Source organism: Hippoglossus stenolepis, chromosome 10 (assembly GCF_022539355.2).
Source record: "Hippoglossus stenolepis isolate QCI-W04-F060 chromosome 10, HSTE1.2, whole genome shotgun sequence".
Classification (NCBI taxonomy): Eukaryota; Metazoa; Chordata; class Actinopteri; order Pleuronectiformes; family Pleuronectidae; genus Hippoglossus; species Hippoglossus stenolepis.
This window is the reverse complement of record NC_061492.1, coordinates 27,216,975-27,232,561: the sequence shown is the minus strand read 5'-3', so window position 1 is coordinate 27,232,561 and position 15,587 is coordinate 27,216,975. Positions and strand designations below refer to the sequence as shown.

At 46.6% G+C, this 15,587-nt stretch overlaps 13 non-coding genes and 2 pseudogenes across 13 annotated transcripts; 14 read left to right on the top strand and 1 right to left on the bottom strand.

Moving 5' to 3' along the window:
• Window positions 1–7,199: 7,199 nt before the first annotated feature.
• On the bottom strand, window positions 7,200–7,376 carry LOC124853110 (annotated as a pseudogene).
• Window positions 7,377–9,232: 1,856 nt separating this feature from the next.
• Window positions 9,233–9,342, top strand: LOC124853775. Its single transcript, XR_007034114.1, has one exon. It is a non-coding gene; the product is annotated as a U5 spliceosomal RNA (small nuclear RNA).
• Window positions 9,343–9,517: 175 nt separating this feature from the next.
• On the top strand, window positions 9,518–9,707 carry LOC124852982. Its single transcript, XR_007033396.1, has one exon. It is a non-coding gene; the product is annotated as a U2 spliceosomal RNA (small nuclear RNA).
• A 489-nt stretch (window positions 9,708–10,196) lies between these two features.
• LOC124854063 lies at window positions 10,197–10,302 on the top strand (annotated as a pseudogene).
• Window positions 10,303–10,474: 172 nt separating this feature from the next.
• On the top strand, window positions 10,475–10,662 carry LOC124852783. Its single transcript, XR_007033206.1, has one exon. It is a non-coding gene; the product is annotated as a U2 spliceosomal RNA (small nuclear RNA).
• A 494-nt stretch (window positions 10,663–11,156) lies between these two features.
• Window positions 11,157–11,268, top strand: LOC124853379. The gene has a single exon (XR_007033722.1). It is a non-coding gene; the product is annotated as a U5 spliceosomal RNA (small nuclear RNA).
• Window positions 11,269–11,445: 177 nt separating this feature from the next.
• LOC124852933 lies at window positions 11,446–11,630 on the top strand. Its single transcript, XR_007033349.1, has one exon. It is a non-coding gene; the product is annotated as a U2 spliceosomal RNA (small nuclear RNA).
• Window positions 11,631–12,122: 492 nt separating this feature from the next.
• LOC124853912 lies at window positions 12,123–12,232 on the top strand. The gene has a single exon (XR_007034236.1). It is a non-coding gene; the product is annotated as a U5 spliceosomal RNA (small nuclear RNA).
• Window positions 12,233–12,407: 175 nt separating this feature from the next.
• Window positions 12,408–12,597, top strand: LOC124854426. Its single transcript, XR_007034670.1, has one exon. It is a non-coding gene; the product is annotated as a U2 spliceosomal RNA (small nuclear RNA).
• A 496-nt stretch (window positions 12,598–13,093) lies between these two features.
• On the top strand, window positions 13,094–13,204 carry LOC124853792. The gene has a single exon (XR_007034131.1). It is a non-coding gene; the product is annotated as a U5 spliceosomal RNA (small nuclear RNA).
• A 175-nt stretch (window positions 13,205–13,379) lies between these two features.
• On the top strand, window positions 13,380–13,570 carry LOC124854138. The gene has a single exon (XR_007034387.1). It is a non-coding gene; the product is annotated as a U2 spliceosomal RNA (small nuclear RNA).
• Window positions 13,571–14,064: 494 nt separating this feature from the next.
• On the top strand, window positions 14,065–14,174 carry LOC124853548. The gene has a single exon (XR_007033890.1). It is a non-coding gene; the product is annotated as a U5 spliceosomal RNA (small nuclear RNA).
• A 174-nt stretch (window positions 14,175–14,348) lies between these two features.
• Window positions 14,349–14,534, top strand: LOC124852961. The gene has a single exon (XR_007033377.1). It is a non-coding gene; the product is annotated as a U2 spliceosomal RNA (small nuclear RNA).
• A 497-nt stretch (window positions 14,535–15,031) lies between these two features.
• LOC124853241 lies at window positions 15,032–15,144 on the top strand. The gene has a single exon (XR_007033584.1). It is a non-coding gene; the product is annotated as a U5 spliceosomal RNA (small nuclear RNA).
• A 178-nt stretch (window positions 15,145–15,322) lies between these two features.
• LOC124854276 lies at window positions 15,323–15,511 on the top strand. The gene has a single exon (XR_007034520.1). It is a non-coding gene; the product is annotated as a U2 spliceosomal RNA (small nuclear RNA).
• The last annotated feature ends 76 nt before the right edge of the window (window positions 15,512–15,587 follow it).

Sequence of the window (15,587 nt, the reverse complement as noted above, 5' to 3'; positions counted from 1 at the left end):
CGGTTTTTGCTGTCGAAGGATCTTGAATTGATTGATTTGTTTGCTGATTCTGGAGCACGAAATGAGTGAACATAATCCGCTTGACCAATAATCACTCGCCACAGACCGCGCATGGTCACGTCACTGGGGCAGCGACATCGCATGCCAGACATGGTGTGTGTCGCTTGACTTCACTTCACGAAGCGTGAACACTTTTGCATACACGTTTCGAGGTTTGAGGTAGCACGTTTCAGCGGCATCGTACGCTAGGTCGAGCGCGGGAAGAGAAAGCGAGCCTTCGTTCATGCAATCTGCGCTAGTCCTCAGGAGATATCGATATTGTTCGATATACGACATTACATTTGATCTTTAGTTAAACAGAAGTATATTTTGCGCCAAACGACGCTTGCCTGGCACACCATTTGTTGGTACCGCTTCAGGTGTATAGAATGGCTGCCGTGCTTGATCGCTTAGCGCTTGATTTCGACCTAGACAGCCTTTGATCTTCACACCTTCATGCGGCTCAGCCATACAGCAAAGCCTCGCCAAAATACTCAACTTCATGTTTGTTCTTCTCCACGGGAAAGTCTTTGTAAAGGCTTAAAAGACTTACGAAGAGAAATCCGTCAGCATGGCCTCTTCGTTGGAGCAGCAGCAGAGTTTTCCGTCACAGTCGTCACCACGTAGGTTCTTCTTTGCTTTTCCATGTCAGATCTTCAGTATGCAACATTTCAACTCACTTCAGCTTCCACAACCAAAATTACACACGCCTTATCATTTCCCTGCTCACGTGATTGGCTTTGGGCTGCCTGCTAAATACATTCTTATATTCGCCTAGTCGAAAGCAATTTGTTCACTGCCCAGATACCTGAGCGAGCAGTTTCCATCGATTAAACGCTGACCACTTGAATCTGTTCGTCATTGTATCTCGCACGGTCACTCAAGCAGTGAGCCATCACGTCACACATTGTGCCACACCATTGAGCCAGCAGAATTCACTTGATGACACTTGAGCGTTTGCTTTCACAAGCGTGTTAACGAGCGCATCGTCTTCAGCACACGCAACGCCAAGGGCCTACGCGCGAAAGAAAGCGATGTTCTTCTTTCTCAAAATCTGGCTTATCAGCGTAGTCCTCATACAGAGGATGAATAGATACAACTGATGAGAACAGATACCACACTTGATCTTGTTAAACAGAAGCTACAAGTCTCATGTCCACGCCAGCCTGGCAAAAATTCATTTGCCAAGTACCGCCAGAGGTGTGCAGCAACAACGGTTGCCGTTTGTCACTCCGCCTGCTTTCTCGTGGCGCTTGATTTCGATCTAGACAGCCTTGATCAACATAAGGCTCACATGAGCCTGCTTGCAAGATCAACTGGCAGTTGTTCTTCTCCACGAAGTCTTTAGTGTGCTGCTTAAAGATCTCCAAAAGCGCCAAGAAACCAGAGTTACATGGTTTCAGCAGCAGAGAAATGTCACAGTCACCACGGTTTTCGCTTCAAGAGGCTTAATCAGGCAAGATTTTAACCGCTTATCTGCCAACTGTAATACACGTTTAGTTGCCTTCCTTGCCTTTGAATTACTGCGATTGGAAGCTTTTTAAGTCGCCTACCATTAAAATGCTGACTTCATTACCTTGTTCTCAGAAAGTCTTGAGTGAGCAAGTTTCCATTCTGACAACGTTTTCTAACTCGTTTGAATTCAGCAAAGCTCACAGACGCGTACGGTCACGCCACAGCAGTGAGCCATCAGATGTACATTACTTCAGGTAGGTTGAGGTTGTTGTTTCGATTAATAGTTTAGTAATTCGACTTTTGACACGCGACAATTGTTTGAGCGTTTGCCGCAGTAATAATAGAGTGCAATTGCTTCCACATCAATGCTAGGCTCACGTGAAAGTGAGCGCTCCACTGCCTTCATTGTAATCAGTTGATCTCGATAGATAATACACGATAATAACTCGAGGCACAGATATTACACTGATCTTATTGTGCAATATTGTTCATGCAACATCGCCAGCCTGGCAAAACCACTGTACCCGCCGAGTGCAACAATGGCCGCCGCATCACCGCGCTGATTTCGATCAGACACTTGAGCCACTTCATACGCTCAGCACATATAAAGCCTCGCCAAAATATACTCAACTCATGTTGTTCCCGAAGTCTTTGTAAAGGCCAAAGACCGCGCGCTAAGTGCAGAAACCAGAATAAGATACTCTTTCTGTTGGAGAAAGCAGCAGAGGAGCCTTCGTCACTACCTTTCACGGCCTTCTGTCAGATCTCAGAGCGTAACACCCACCGCCTTCAGCCTGCCAACCAGCCGCAAGCAGAGACACGCCTACACTTCGCCTTGATTATTTATCAGCTTGTCGCTCAAGCATTAAGAGCCTCGAATCATTGGTCAGCTTAAATGCTGACTTCGGCCTTCACCGTTTCCCAGAAATCTTGAGTGAAAGCGGAAAGTTTCCATTTCCTGATAAACGCTTTTAATCAATTTGAATTCAGTTCAGCTTCAGGTTCTGTATGGTCGTTTAGTTTACAGTGAGTCATCGAGTGAAAGACATTACTTCGTAAAAGATCGCCACTACTTGTTGAGCCAGTGTAGAATTTCACTTTGATACGATAATTGCCTGGAGCGCCTGGTTTTCTCCACAAGGAAGACTGCTTCAGCGGCACCGCACGCCAGGTCGCATGCTGGAGAGAGGAGCGCTCCACTTCGCTCATGCCAAACCCTGCTTATATAGTCCTTTCATAGCGATATCAGATATTAACCGATAAGAACAGATACACTTCGATCTTCAGTTGCCGAGAAGCGATAAATTTGCCCAAGCGTCCACGCCACCTTGGCACAAATTCACGTTGTGGGACCGGCAGAGCATAATACCGGCCGCTTGCGTCACTCCGCCGTTAGCGCTGATTTCGATGACAGCCTTCGATTTCACTTCATATGCCACAGCAGCTCGCCGTATTCAACTTTGCTTCCACGAAGTCTTATGGTGCAAAGATTCAGGCGCAGGAGAGAAACAGAGCAGCATGGCTCTGAGAGCAGCAGAAAGCTCGTCACATCACCACTAAGGTTCTTGTTTTCACAGCAGTATGCAACATTTAACTAACTCCAACCAAAATATACACGCCTTCCTCTGCCCGACTACGACTGGCTTTTAAGCCTGCCCAAGCAATACATCTCGAACCACTTTCATCGCCTCCAAAACGCTGACTCTGCACCGTCTCTGAGAAGGTCTGAGTGAAAGAAATAAACGCCTAACCAATTTGGAATCCAGTTCGCTCACAGACCGCATGGCTCACGCCACTAGCGAGCCATCAGAGCGGCTTCACACACTTGCGCGTGTTGTGTCGCTTCGTTTCATTGAGCCAGTGTAGAATTCACTTTGATACGACGACAATTGCTTGAGTGATTTTCACAAGGTAAGAACAATAACGCTTCACGCACTTCGCACGACACGATGCGCGAAGCTCTTCAGCCATGCCAAAAATCTGCTGACAGTTCCATAGAGGACACATCGATAGCAACAGATAATAGTGTCGGCAGAGCAAGCCCCAAGTGTTGGATGTCCACGCCAAGCCTGGCACAGTTCCTTGTCGGCACTGCCAGGCGGCTGCCAGCCATCGCCAGCCTCAGGCGCTTGATTTCGACGAAAGTTTTGACTTTCATTGGCTCAACAAAAGCTCGCCAAAAATATTTCAATCTGTTCCAGTCTTAGTAAGGCAAAGACTGTGCTAGAGAAACCAAGATGCTTCTCTGTTAGAAGCAGCAGAGAGCTCGTCACCACCACGGTAGATTTCTTTTTCGCAATGCTGACCAGTAGAATATTTCAATGCTGCACCAACAACGATTATTATTTTTTTTTCACCATTGTGATTGGCTTTGCCTGCCCGCAACATCTTCATCAACATTCGCTCCAAATGCTGACTTGGCCACTGTTTCCAGAAGTCTGAGAAAGCAAGTTGTCAAGCTTCTAACTTCACTGAATTCAGTTCAAGCTCAGAACTGCGCAGGTCACAACACTGCTATGAGCATCAGAGCGCTCCACACTTGTGTGATGTGTCGCTGGCTCACTTTCATTGAAGCCAGTTTGATATCGCTACATTGCTTGAGCGTTTGGTTTTCCAAAAATGCAGTCTTCGCACGTAATGCTAGTCGATGCGGAGAGAAAGGAGCAAGCTCCAAGTTCTTACATGCCAATTCATGAGTCTCCATAAGACACACAGATAAACTGATAAGAACAGATACATCTTTATTGAAAGGCTTAAGGCTCCAAGTGTTGATGTCCACGCCTGGCACATCTCTGTTGTGGTACTGCTCGTAGCTGCCGCCTCTCGCCTAGTTTCCGCGCTGATTTGACCAGACAGCTTGACTTTCACATAATCATACATACAAAGCTCGCCAAAATATATTAACTTCATGTTGTTCTTCATCGGAAGTCAAAGGCAGATTTGAAAAGACTAGGAAGAGAAACGAGAGTCAGCATGGCTCGTTGAGAAAGCAAGAGGGCTTTCCGAACACAGTCACACTCACGTAGTCTCTTGCACATCTCATTACCAGATCAGTATCATTTCACCGCCAACCAAAATACACGTTCGCCTTCGACTATGTGATTGGCTTTTGTAGCCTGCTAATGCATTACTCGACCACGAGCATCCTCAAAAATGCCGACTCTGGTTTTCACAGTCTCCTGAAGTCTCTTGAGTGAAAGCAAGCTTCCATTTCCTGACAAGCCTAACCAATTTGGAATTCAGTCAGCTCATTGAATTCGGCACGGTCACGCCACCAGCGAGACATCAGAGCGGCTCATATCAGCGTGCCAGGCGACTCCGCCTTCATTGAGCCAGTGTAGAATTCGCTTGATACGCGACAACTGTTTGAGTGTTTGCTTCAGGCAGCAGGCGATTGGAGGTCGATGAGGAGCAAGTCTACCACAAACCATCCAAAATTCGCCATATAAAGAGACATATCAGATATTAAACTGATAACAACAGACATCTCCAAAGCAAGCCGGAAGCGATACCCAAGTGATGTCCACGCCGTTTTTGGCACAAATTGCAGATCGCCGTAGGGTGCGCATAACAATGGCTGCTGCTTATCACCGCCAAGTTTGGGCGCTGATTTCAGACAGTTTCACTTCATTGCTTATAAGGCTCGACACAAGCGCCAAAATATATTCAACTCATGTTTACCACGAGTCTTTATAAAGGCTTAAAGACTTCAGGCAAGATGAAGAGAAACCAGAGTCAGCATGCTGTTGGAGAAGCAGCAGAGATTCGTCATCACACTCACGTAGGTTTGCCGATGTCAGATCACAGAACGTAACATTACCCCGCTCATTCACCAAAATAGACACTGCCTATTAGCCTCTGCCCGACCAGATTGGCTTTTTGCCTGCCCAAGCAATACTTCCCGAACCACTTTTGCTAAAAGCGACTCTTCACCAAGTCTTCCAGTCTTGAGTGAAGCAAGTTTCATTCTGACAAACGCCTACCAATTTGGAATTCAGTTCCAGTCCACATGGTCACGTCACTGGGCAGTGAGTTATCAGAGCTGCTCACACACTTGGTGTGCCAGGTCGCTCATTCAGCCTCATTGAGCCAGTGTAGAATTCACTTTGATACGCTGATAATTGTTTAGCGTTTGGTTTTCACAGGTGAACATGCATCGCTCGAGTACTGCACAATGACTGGAGTGGAGCAAGCTTCGCCAAGCCAAAGACATGTAGTCTGCCAGAGAGACATATCAGATACAAACTGATAAGAACAGATACACCCTGATCTGTGCTGTCGGCAGCATAAGCCCCGCGTTGGATGTCCACGCCGCCTGGCACAAATTCACCAGGTCTACCGTGGCGTGAGCACATGGAAGCTGCTTATTTCCGCCTAGTTTTCAGGCGCTTGATTTCTGACCAGACAGTTTTGATTCAACCATAGCTCACATAATAGCCTGCCAAAATATATCAACTCATGTTGTTCTTCTCATGCGCCTTAGGTAAAGAAGATTCACAAGAGAGTCAGCATGCTCTCTGTTGGAGAAAGCAGCAGAGAGTTCCCCATGTCACACTGCCTTCTTTCGCATGTCAGATTCAGTATGCAACATTAATCATTTTCATTGCCAACATACACCGTTTCATTTCGCCTGACTACTGTGATTGGCTTTTGTCGCTCTGCTATACATTTCAATCACTTGGAAAAGCCGACTCTGGTTTTCACTGTTCTCTCTTGATATGTTAAAGCCGAGTTTCATTCCCACCGATTCTAATTCAGTTCGAATCGATTGCATCACGGCACGGTCACACAGCAGCCATCAGAGCGAACACACTTGTGTGGCCAGTCGAGCCTCAGCTCATTGAGCCAGCAATTCACTTTGATATGACAATGCTGATGTTTGGCCTTCACAAGGTAAGAACAGCACCGCCCAGCGCACTAATCGCTAGGTCGATGCTGCGGAGAGAGAGGAAAGTTCAGCGCTCGCTTATCAGCGACATGTGCCCTCATGTAGGACATATCAGATACAACCGATAAGAACAGATAACACACCCATTAAAGGCCGAAGCTTATGCAGCCTCAAAGCGTTGACGTCCGACGCCCTTTGCCACAATTCACTTGCCAGGTACTACCAGAGGTGCATAATAACGGCCGCTGCCATCATTTTCCGCCAAGCTTCTGTGGCGCTGATTTATCTTCATCACCTTCGACACACGCTCAGCCATACAGCGTTCGCCAAAATATAATCAACTCACTTGTTCCTCCACGGAAGTCTTGCAAAAGAAAAGACTGTGCGTTATGAAGAGAGAACAGAGCCGCACGAGCAGAGGAGCCTCTCGCAACACAGCTCCTCGCAAATAATTGCACGAAAGCAGCCAGATCCTAGATAACATCTACCCTGCCTCTCTGCCAACCAAAATTACACAACGTCTATTATTTTCCGTTTCTTGACTACCAGACGCTTTAGCCTGCTAACATTCTCGGAACCACTATTAAAATACACAATCTGGAGCCTTCACGCCCTTCCCAGAAAGGTCTTGAGTGAAAGAAGTTCCATTCTGACAACGCCTCAACTCATCTGGAATAGTCAGCCACAGAGTCTCCGCATGGCTCCACGCCACAGCAAAGGAAAGCGTCAGAGCGTCTCACACACCTCAAAAAGGTGCGCCACCACCATCGACAGCAGAAACACTTGATACGACAGCGTTTGGTTTCTCGACAAGGCAAGAACAGATATCGCGCCAGCGAATGCAATGTTAGTCGATGCTGGAGAGAGTGAGCAAGGCTCTCATGCCAAAAAATCTTCGCTTAATGAGGTAGTCCTCATATAGAGGACATATCGATATTAAAACTGATAAGAACAGATACTACACTTGATCTTGAAGCCAAAAGCGAGAAGCGATAAGCCTCAAGCGCTGATGTCCACGCCGACAAATCTGGCTTGTTGTGGCATTCTTCGCAGGTGCATAACAATGGGTGCTGCCATCACTGGGCTTCAAGCCTTCAGGCGCTGATTTCGACTCCAGACGCTCTGATACTACCATATAACCTCAGCAAAGCCTGCCAAAATATATTCAACTCATGGCTCCGCCTTTTCAAAGTCTTTTGTAAAGGCTAAAGATCTCCAGCGCATGAAGAGAGTCTCAGAGTCAGCATGGCTCTTCGTTAGAAAGCAGCAGAGAGCATTCGAAATAACACCGTGCAAGCCTTCTCTGCCCCAAGAACAGAGCCAGTAACAGTCCACCAGCTGCCAACACACACGCCCACGCATTCTGCCCCGACGACAGATTGGCATTCGCCGCCAAGCACATCTCTCCGAATCACTTGCCATTCACTCAAAACGCCGACTCTGGTTTACACGCAGAAGGTCTGAGTGAAAGCGTTTCCATTCTGACAAACGCCTAACTCGACTTGGAATCCAGCTCGTCATTGCACTGGCAAAACACGTCATCAGCTAGCGAGTTGCTCAGATGCCTCACACACTTGTGTGTTGTTGCCGCCCGTTTTCATTGAGCCAAGGTGAATTACTTGATTAATGGCTGCCTTTAGTGTTCAATTTTCTACAAGGTAACGAGGCACGTTTCACGTTAATTGTTTCATCGACAGCGTTGGAGAGAAAGGATATCACGTTGTGTAAAATCTGCTTAATATGTAGTCTCACATAGGCGATATCGATATTAACGATAAGAACAGATAGCCACTGATTCAGCCGTGTCGGCAAAGCTTGATAGCCCCGCGCTGGATGTCCACGCTGTTTCCGGCACAACTCACTTGTTGTAAAGCATTGCTGTAGGGTGCGTATATCATGGCTGCCGTCACCTCCTCACTAGTTCAGGCGCTGATTTCGACTCCAGACAGCTCTGATTCTTTCATTACCATATGCTCGTTACAAAGCTCGCCAAAACAGCCCAATCCTCGTTTGTTCTCTCCACGAAGTCTTTAGTAAAGGCTAAAAGACTTGCGCGTTATGCCATAAACTGGTAGTCAGCATGGAGAGCAGCAGAGGAGCTCCTTCCGCCAAGGTCACCACCACGGTAGGCCTCTCTGCTTTCCTCAAGATGTCAGATCTCAGTATCTTTCAATCAGCTTATCAGCAACCAAAATATACGCTGAATATCTGCCACCGACTACGTGATTGGATGCCTGCCTAGCAATACTCGAACCACTACATCAAAATGCTGACTTGGACCCATCAGTCTCCAGAAGGTCTTGAGTGAGCAGTTTCATTCTGACAACGCTTTCTAACTTCAATTTGGAATTCAGCTCGTCACAGACTACACGCCGCGAGTCATCAGAAGCGCCACAATTTGTAAAGATTGAGCCAGAATTCGATAATTGACGGTTGAGCAGTTGGTTTTCTACAAGGTAAGAACAGAGTATTCGTTCGTTAATACTGCACGTTGAATGATGCTGAGGACGGCTTTCGCCCATGCCAAAAATCTGCTTGTCATGTCCTCATATAGAGGACACATTTGTGATATTAAACTGATGGCAATCGACATTGCCAGCACGTAAGATGTCTGCGTCCATCACTAAAAGTTTCGCGTAATTCATTTCGCCTCGCCGCAGGTGTATAATACGGTTGCCGTTATTACCGCTTCACGTTGTAGCTTGATTTGATCTTAGATATTTCTTGATTACCATGCGCTCGTTATAGCAATGCCGGGCAAAGATATTCAACTCATATGACTGACGAAGTCTTGTAAAGGCGAAAGATGAAGAAATCAGACAGCATGGCCTCCACTACAGAGGGCCATGCTGACTCTGGTTTCTCTTCATAACGACAAGTCTTCGCCTTTTACTAAAGACTTCCGGGAGAGGAACAAACATGAGTTGAATATATTTTTGGCAGGCTTTATTGTATGGCTGAGCCTTATGAAATTGAAAAGTCAAAGAGTTGTCCAGGTGGGAAATCAAGCGCCACAAAGGAGAGCTTGGGCGGAGGTGATAAGCAGCAGCCATTGTTATGCACACCTACGAACGGGTACCACAACAAGTGAGATTTTTGCCAAGAGCTTGGCGGTGGACATCCAACACTTGGGGCTTATCGCCGGCCTTTTGGCTAAGATCAAGTGTAGTATCTGTTCTCATCAGTTTAATATCTGATATGTCCTCTATAATGAGAACTACATATTAAGCAGATTTTGGCATGAGGGGCAGAAATTTGAGCTTGCTCCTTTCTCTCCACGCGATCGACCTAGCATTGCAGTGCCGCTGGGAACGGTGCACTCTGTTCTTACTTGTAGAAAACCAAACACTCAAACAATTGTCGCGCATCAAAAGTGAATTCTACACTGGCTCAATGTGAGGAGGTAACGGCCTGGCACACACAAGTGTGTGAAACCGCCTGATGGCTCACTGCTTAGTGACGTGACCATGCACGGGTCACAATGAGCTTGAACTGGATTCCAAATTGAGTTAGAAGCGTTTGTCAAGAATGGAAACTTGCTTTCACTCAAGACCTCTGGAGACTTGGTGAGAAACCAGAGTCAGCATTTTGGAGCGAATGTAAGTGGTTCAGGGATGTATTGCTTAGGCAGGCTTAAAAGCCAATCACAGCAGTCAGGGCAGGAGGTAATAAAGACGGTATAATTTGGCTGGCAGATGGAAGGGTTGGGAATGTTGCATACTGGGATCTGACATGAAAGCAAAGAGAGGCCTACCGTGAAGGTGGTGATCAGGACCGAGAGGCTCCTCTGCTGCTCTCCAACAGAGGGCCATGCTGACTCTGGTTTCTTCATAACGCATGTCTTTCGCCTTTACTAAAGACTCGCGGAGAGGAACAAACATGAGTTGAATATATTTTTGGCAGGCTTTGCTGTATGGCTGAGCCTTATGAAATTGTGAAAAGTCAAAGAGCTGTCTAGGTCAGAAATCAAGCGCCACAAAGGAGAGCTTGGGCGGAGGTGATAAGCAGCCATTGTTATGCACACCTACGAACGGGTACCACAACAAGTGAGATTTGTGCCAAGAGCTTGGTGGACATCCAACACTTGGGGCTATCGCTTCTCGCCTTTGGCTAAGATCAAGTGTAGTATCTGTTCTTATCAGTTTAATATCTGATATGTCCTCTATATGAGGACTACATATTGCAAGATTTTTGGCATGAGGGGCAGAAATTTGGAGCTTGCCCTTTCTCTCCACGCATCGACCTAGCATTGCAGTGCGGCTGGGAACGGTGCACTCTGTTCTTACCTTGTAGAAAACCAAACACTCAAACAATTGTCGCAGATCAAAAGTGAATTCTACACTGGCTCAATGAAACTGAGGTACGGCCTGGCACACACAAGTGTGTGAAACCGCTCTGATGGCTCACTGCTTAGTGACGTGACCATGCACGGGTCACAATGAGCTTGAACTGATTCCAAATTGAGTTAGAAGCGTTTGTCAAGAATGGAAACTTGCTTTCACTCAAGACCTTCTGGAGACTTGGTGAGAAACCAGAGCAGCATTTTGGAGCGAATGTAAGTGGTTCAGGGATGTATTGCTTAGGCAGGCTTAAAAGCCAATCACAGTAGTCAGGGCAGGAGGTACAAAGACGTGTATAATTTTGGTTGGCAGATGGGGGCGGGTTGGGAATGTTGCATACTGGGATCTGACATGGGAAAGCAAAGAGAGGCCTACCGTGAAGGTGGTGACTAGGATCGAGAGGCTCCTCTGCTGCTTCCAACAGAGGGCCATGCTGACTCTGGTTTCTCTTCATAACGCACAAGTCTTTCGCCTTTACTAAAGACTTCCGTGGAGAGGAACAAACATGAGTTGAATATATTTTTGGCAGGCTTTGTTGTATGGCTGAGCCTTATGAAATTGTGAAAAGTCAAAGAGCTGTCTAGGTCAGAAATCAAGCGCCACAAAGGAGAGCTTGGGCGGAGGTGATAAGCAACAGCCATTGTTATGCACACCTACAATCGGTACCACAACAAGTGAGATTTGTGCCAAGAGCTTGGCATGGACATCCAACACTTGGGGCTTATCGCTTCTTGGCCTTTGGCTAAGATCATGTAGTATCTGTTCTTATCAGTTTAATATCTGATATGTCCTCTATATGAGGACTACATATACAGATTTTGTGGCATGAGGGGCAGAAATTTGAGCTTGTCCTTTCTCTCCACGCATCGACCTAGCATTGCAGTGCCGCTGGGAACGGTGCACTCTGTTCTTACCTTGTAGAAACCAAACACTCAAACAATTGTCGCTATCAAAAGTGAATTCTACACTGGCTCAATGAAACTGAGGTAACGGCCTGGCACACACAAGTGGTGAAACCGCCTGATGGCTCACTGTTTAGTGACGTGACCATGCACGGGGTCACAATGAGCTTGAACTGGATTCCAAATTGAGTTAGAAGCGTTTGTCAAGAATGGAAACTTGCTTTCACTCAAGACCTTCTGGGAGACTTGGTGAGAAACCAGAGTCAGCATTTTGGAGCGAATGTAAGTGGTTCAGGGATGTATTGCTTAGGCAGGCTTAAAAGCCAATCACAGTAGTAAGGGCAGGAGGTAATAAAGACGTGTATAATGGCTGGCAGATGGGGGCGGGTTGGGAATGTTGCATACTGGGATCTGACATGGAAAGCAAAGAGAGGCTCACTGTGAAGGTGGTGATCAGAACTAGAGGCTCCTCTGCTGCTCTCCAACAGAGGGCCATGCTGACTCTGGTTTCTCTTCTAACGCCATGTCTTTCGCCTTTTACTAAAGACTTCGTGGAGAGGAACAAACATGAGTTGAATATATTTTTGGCAGGCTTTGCTGTATGGCTGAGCCTTATGAAATTGTGAAAGTCAAAGAGCTGTCTAGGTCAGAAATCAAGCGCCACAAAGGAGAGCTTGGACGGAGGTGATAGCAGCAACGCCATTGTTATGCACACCTACGAACGGGGTACCACAACAAGTGAGATTTGTGCCAAGAGCTTACGTGACATCCAACACTTGGGGCTTATCGCTCTCGGCCTTTGGCTAAGATCAAGTGTAGTATCTGTTCTTATCAGTTTAATATCTGATATGTCCTCTATATGAGGACTACATATTAAGCAGATTTTGGCATGAGGGGCAGAAATTTGAGCTTGCTCCTTTCTCTCCACGCATCGACTCAGCATTGCAGTGCCGCTGGGAACGGTGCACTCTGTTCTTTCCTTGTAGAAAACCAAACACTCAAACAATTGTCGCGTATCAAAAGTGAATTCTACACTGGCTCAATGAAACTGAGGTATCGGCCTGGCACACACAAGTGTGTGAAACCGCCTGATGGCTCACTGCTTAGTGACGTGACCATGCACGGGGTCACAATGAGCTTGAACTGGATTCCAAATTGAGTTAGAAGCGTTTGTCAAGAATGGAAACTTGCTTTCACTCAAGACCTTCTGGGAGACTGGTGAGAAACCAGAGTCAGCATTTTGGAGCGAATGTAAGTGGTTCAGGGATGTATTGCTTAGGCAGGCTTAAAAGCCAATCACAGTAGTCAGGCAGGAGGTAATAAAGACGTGTATAATTTTGGTTGGCAGATGGGGGCGGGTTGGGAATGTTGCATACTGGGATCTGACATGTGAAAGCAAAGAGAGGCCAAATGAAGGAGGTGACTGTGACCGAGAGGCTCCTCTGCTGCTCTCCAACAGAGGGCCATGCTGACTCTGGTTTCTCTCTCATAACGCACAAGTCTTTCGCCTTTACTAAAGACTTCCGTGAGAGGAACAAACATGAGTTGAATATATTTTGGCAGGCTTTATAGTATGGCTGAGCCTTATGAAATTGTGAAAAGTCAAAGAGCTGTCTAGGTCAGAAATCAAGCGCCACAAAGGAGAGCTTGGGCGGAGGTGATAACAGCAGCCATTGTTATGCACACCTACGAACGGGGTACCACAACAAGTGAGATTTGTGCCAAGAGCTTGGCGTGACATCCAACACTTGGGGCTTATCGCCTCGGCCTTTTGGCTAAGATCAAGTGTAGTATCTGTTCTTATCAGTTTAATATCTGATATGTCCTCTATATGAGGACTACATATTAAGCAGATTTTTGGCATGAGGGCAGAAATTTGGAGCTTGCTCCTTTCTCTCCACGCATCGACCTAGCATTGCAGTGCCGCTAGGAACGGTGCACTCTGTTCTTACCTTGTAGAAAACCAAACACTAAAACAATTGTCGCGATCAAAAGTGAATTCTACACTGGCTCAATGAAACTGAGGTAACGGCCTGGCACACACAAGTGTGTGAAACCGCCTGATGGCTCACTGCTTAGTGACGTGACCATGCACGGGTCACAATGAGCTTGAACTGATTCCAAATTGAGTTAGAAGCGTTTGTCAAGAATGGAAACTTGCTTTCACTCAAGACCTTCTGGGAGACTTGGTGAGAAACCAGAGTCAGCATTTTGGAGCGAATGTAAGTGGTTCAGGGATGTATTGCTTAGGCAGGCTTAAAAGCCAATCACAGTAGTCAGGGAGGAGGTAATAAAGACGTGTATAATTTTGGTTGGCAGATGGGGGCGGGTTGGGAATGTTGCATACTGGGATCTGACATGCGAAAGCAAAGAGAGGCCTACCGTGAAGTGGTGACTGTGACCGAGAGGCTCCTCTGCTGCCTCCAACAGAGGGCCATGCTGACTTGGTTTCTCTTCATAACGCAAGTCTTTCGCCTTTTACTAAAGACTTCCGTGGAGAGGAACAAACATGAGTTGAATATATTTTTGGCAGGCTTTGCTGTATGGCTGAGCCTTATGAAATTGTGAAAAGTCAAAGAGCTGTCTAGGTCAGAAATCAAGCGCCACAAAGGAGAGCTTGAGGGAGGTGATAAGCAGCAGCCATTGTTATGCACACCTACGAACGGGTACCACAACAAGTGAGATTTGTGCCAAGAGCTTGGCGTGACATCCAACACTTGGGGCTTATCGCCCGGCCTTTGGCTAAGATCATGTAGTATCTGTTCTTATCAGTTTAATATCTGATATGTCCTCTATATGAGGACTACATATTAAGCAGATTTTGGCATGAGGGGCAGTAATTTGAGCTTGCTCCTTTCTCTCCACGCATCGACCTAGCATTGCAGTGCCGCTGGGAACGGTGCACTCTGTTCTTACCTTGTAGAAAACCAAACACTCAAACAATTGTCGCGTATCAAAAGTGAATTCTACACTGGCTCAATGAAACTGAGGTAACGGCCTGGCACACACAAGTGTGTGAAACCGCCTGATGGCTCACTGCTTAGTGACGTGACCATGCACGGGGTCACAATGAGCTTGAACTGGATTCCAAATTGAGTTAGAAGCGTTTGTCAAGAATGGAAACTTGCTTTCACTCAAGACCTTCTGGGAGACTTGGTGAGAAACCAGAGTCAGCATTTTGGAGCGAATGTAAGTGGTTCAGGGATGTATTGCTTAGGCAGGCTTAAAAGCCAATCACAGTAGTCAGGGCAGGAGGTAATAAAGACGTGTATAATTTTGGTTGGCAGATGGGGGCGGGTTGGGAATGTTGCATACTGGGATCTGACATTGGAAAGCAAAGAGAGGCCTACCGAAGGTGGTGATCAGACCGAGAGGCTCCTCTGCTGCTCTCCAACAGAGGGCCATGCTGACTCTGGTTTCTCTTCATAACGCACAAGTCTTTCGCCTTTTACTAAAGACTTCCGTGGAGAGGAACAAACATGAGTTGAATATATTTTTGGCAGGCTTTGCTGTATGGCTGAGCCTTATGAAATTGTGAAAAGTCAAAGAGCTGTCTAGGTCAGAAATCAAGCGCCACAAAGGAGAGCTTGGGCGGAGGTGATAAGCAGCAGCCATTGTTATGCACACCTACGAACGGGTACCACAACAAGTGAGATTTGAGCCAAGAGCTTGACGTGGACATCCAACACTTGGGGCTTATCGCTTCTCGGCCTTGGCTAAGATCAAGTGTAGTATCTGTTCTTATCAGTTTAATATCTGATATGTCCTCTATATGAGGACTACATATTAAGCAGATTTTTGGCATGAGGGGCAGAAATTTGAGCTTGCTCCTTTCTCTCCACGCATCGACCTAGCATTGCAGTGCAGCTGGGAACGGTGCACTCTGTTCTTACCTTGTAGAAAACCAAACACTCAAACAATTGTCGCGTATCAAAAGTGAATTCTACACTGGCTCAATGAAAG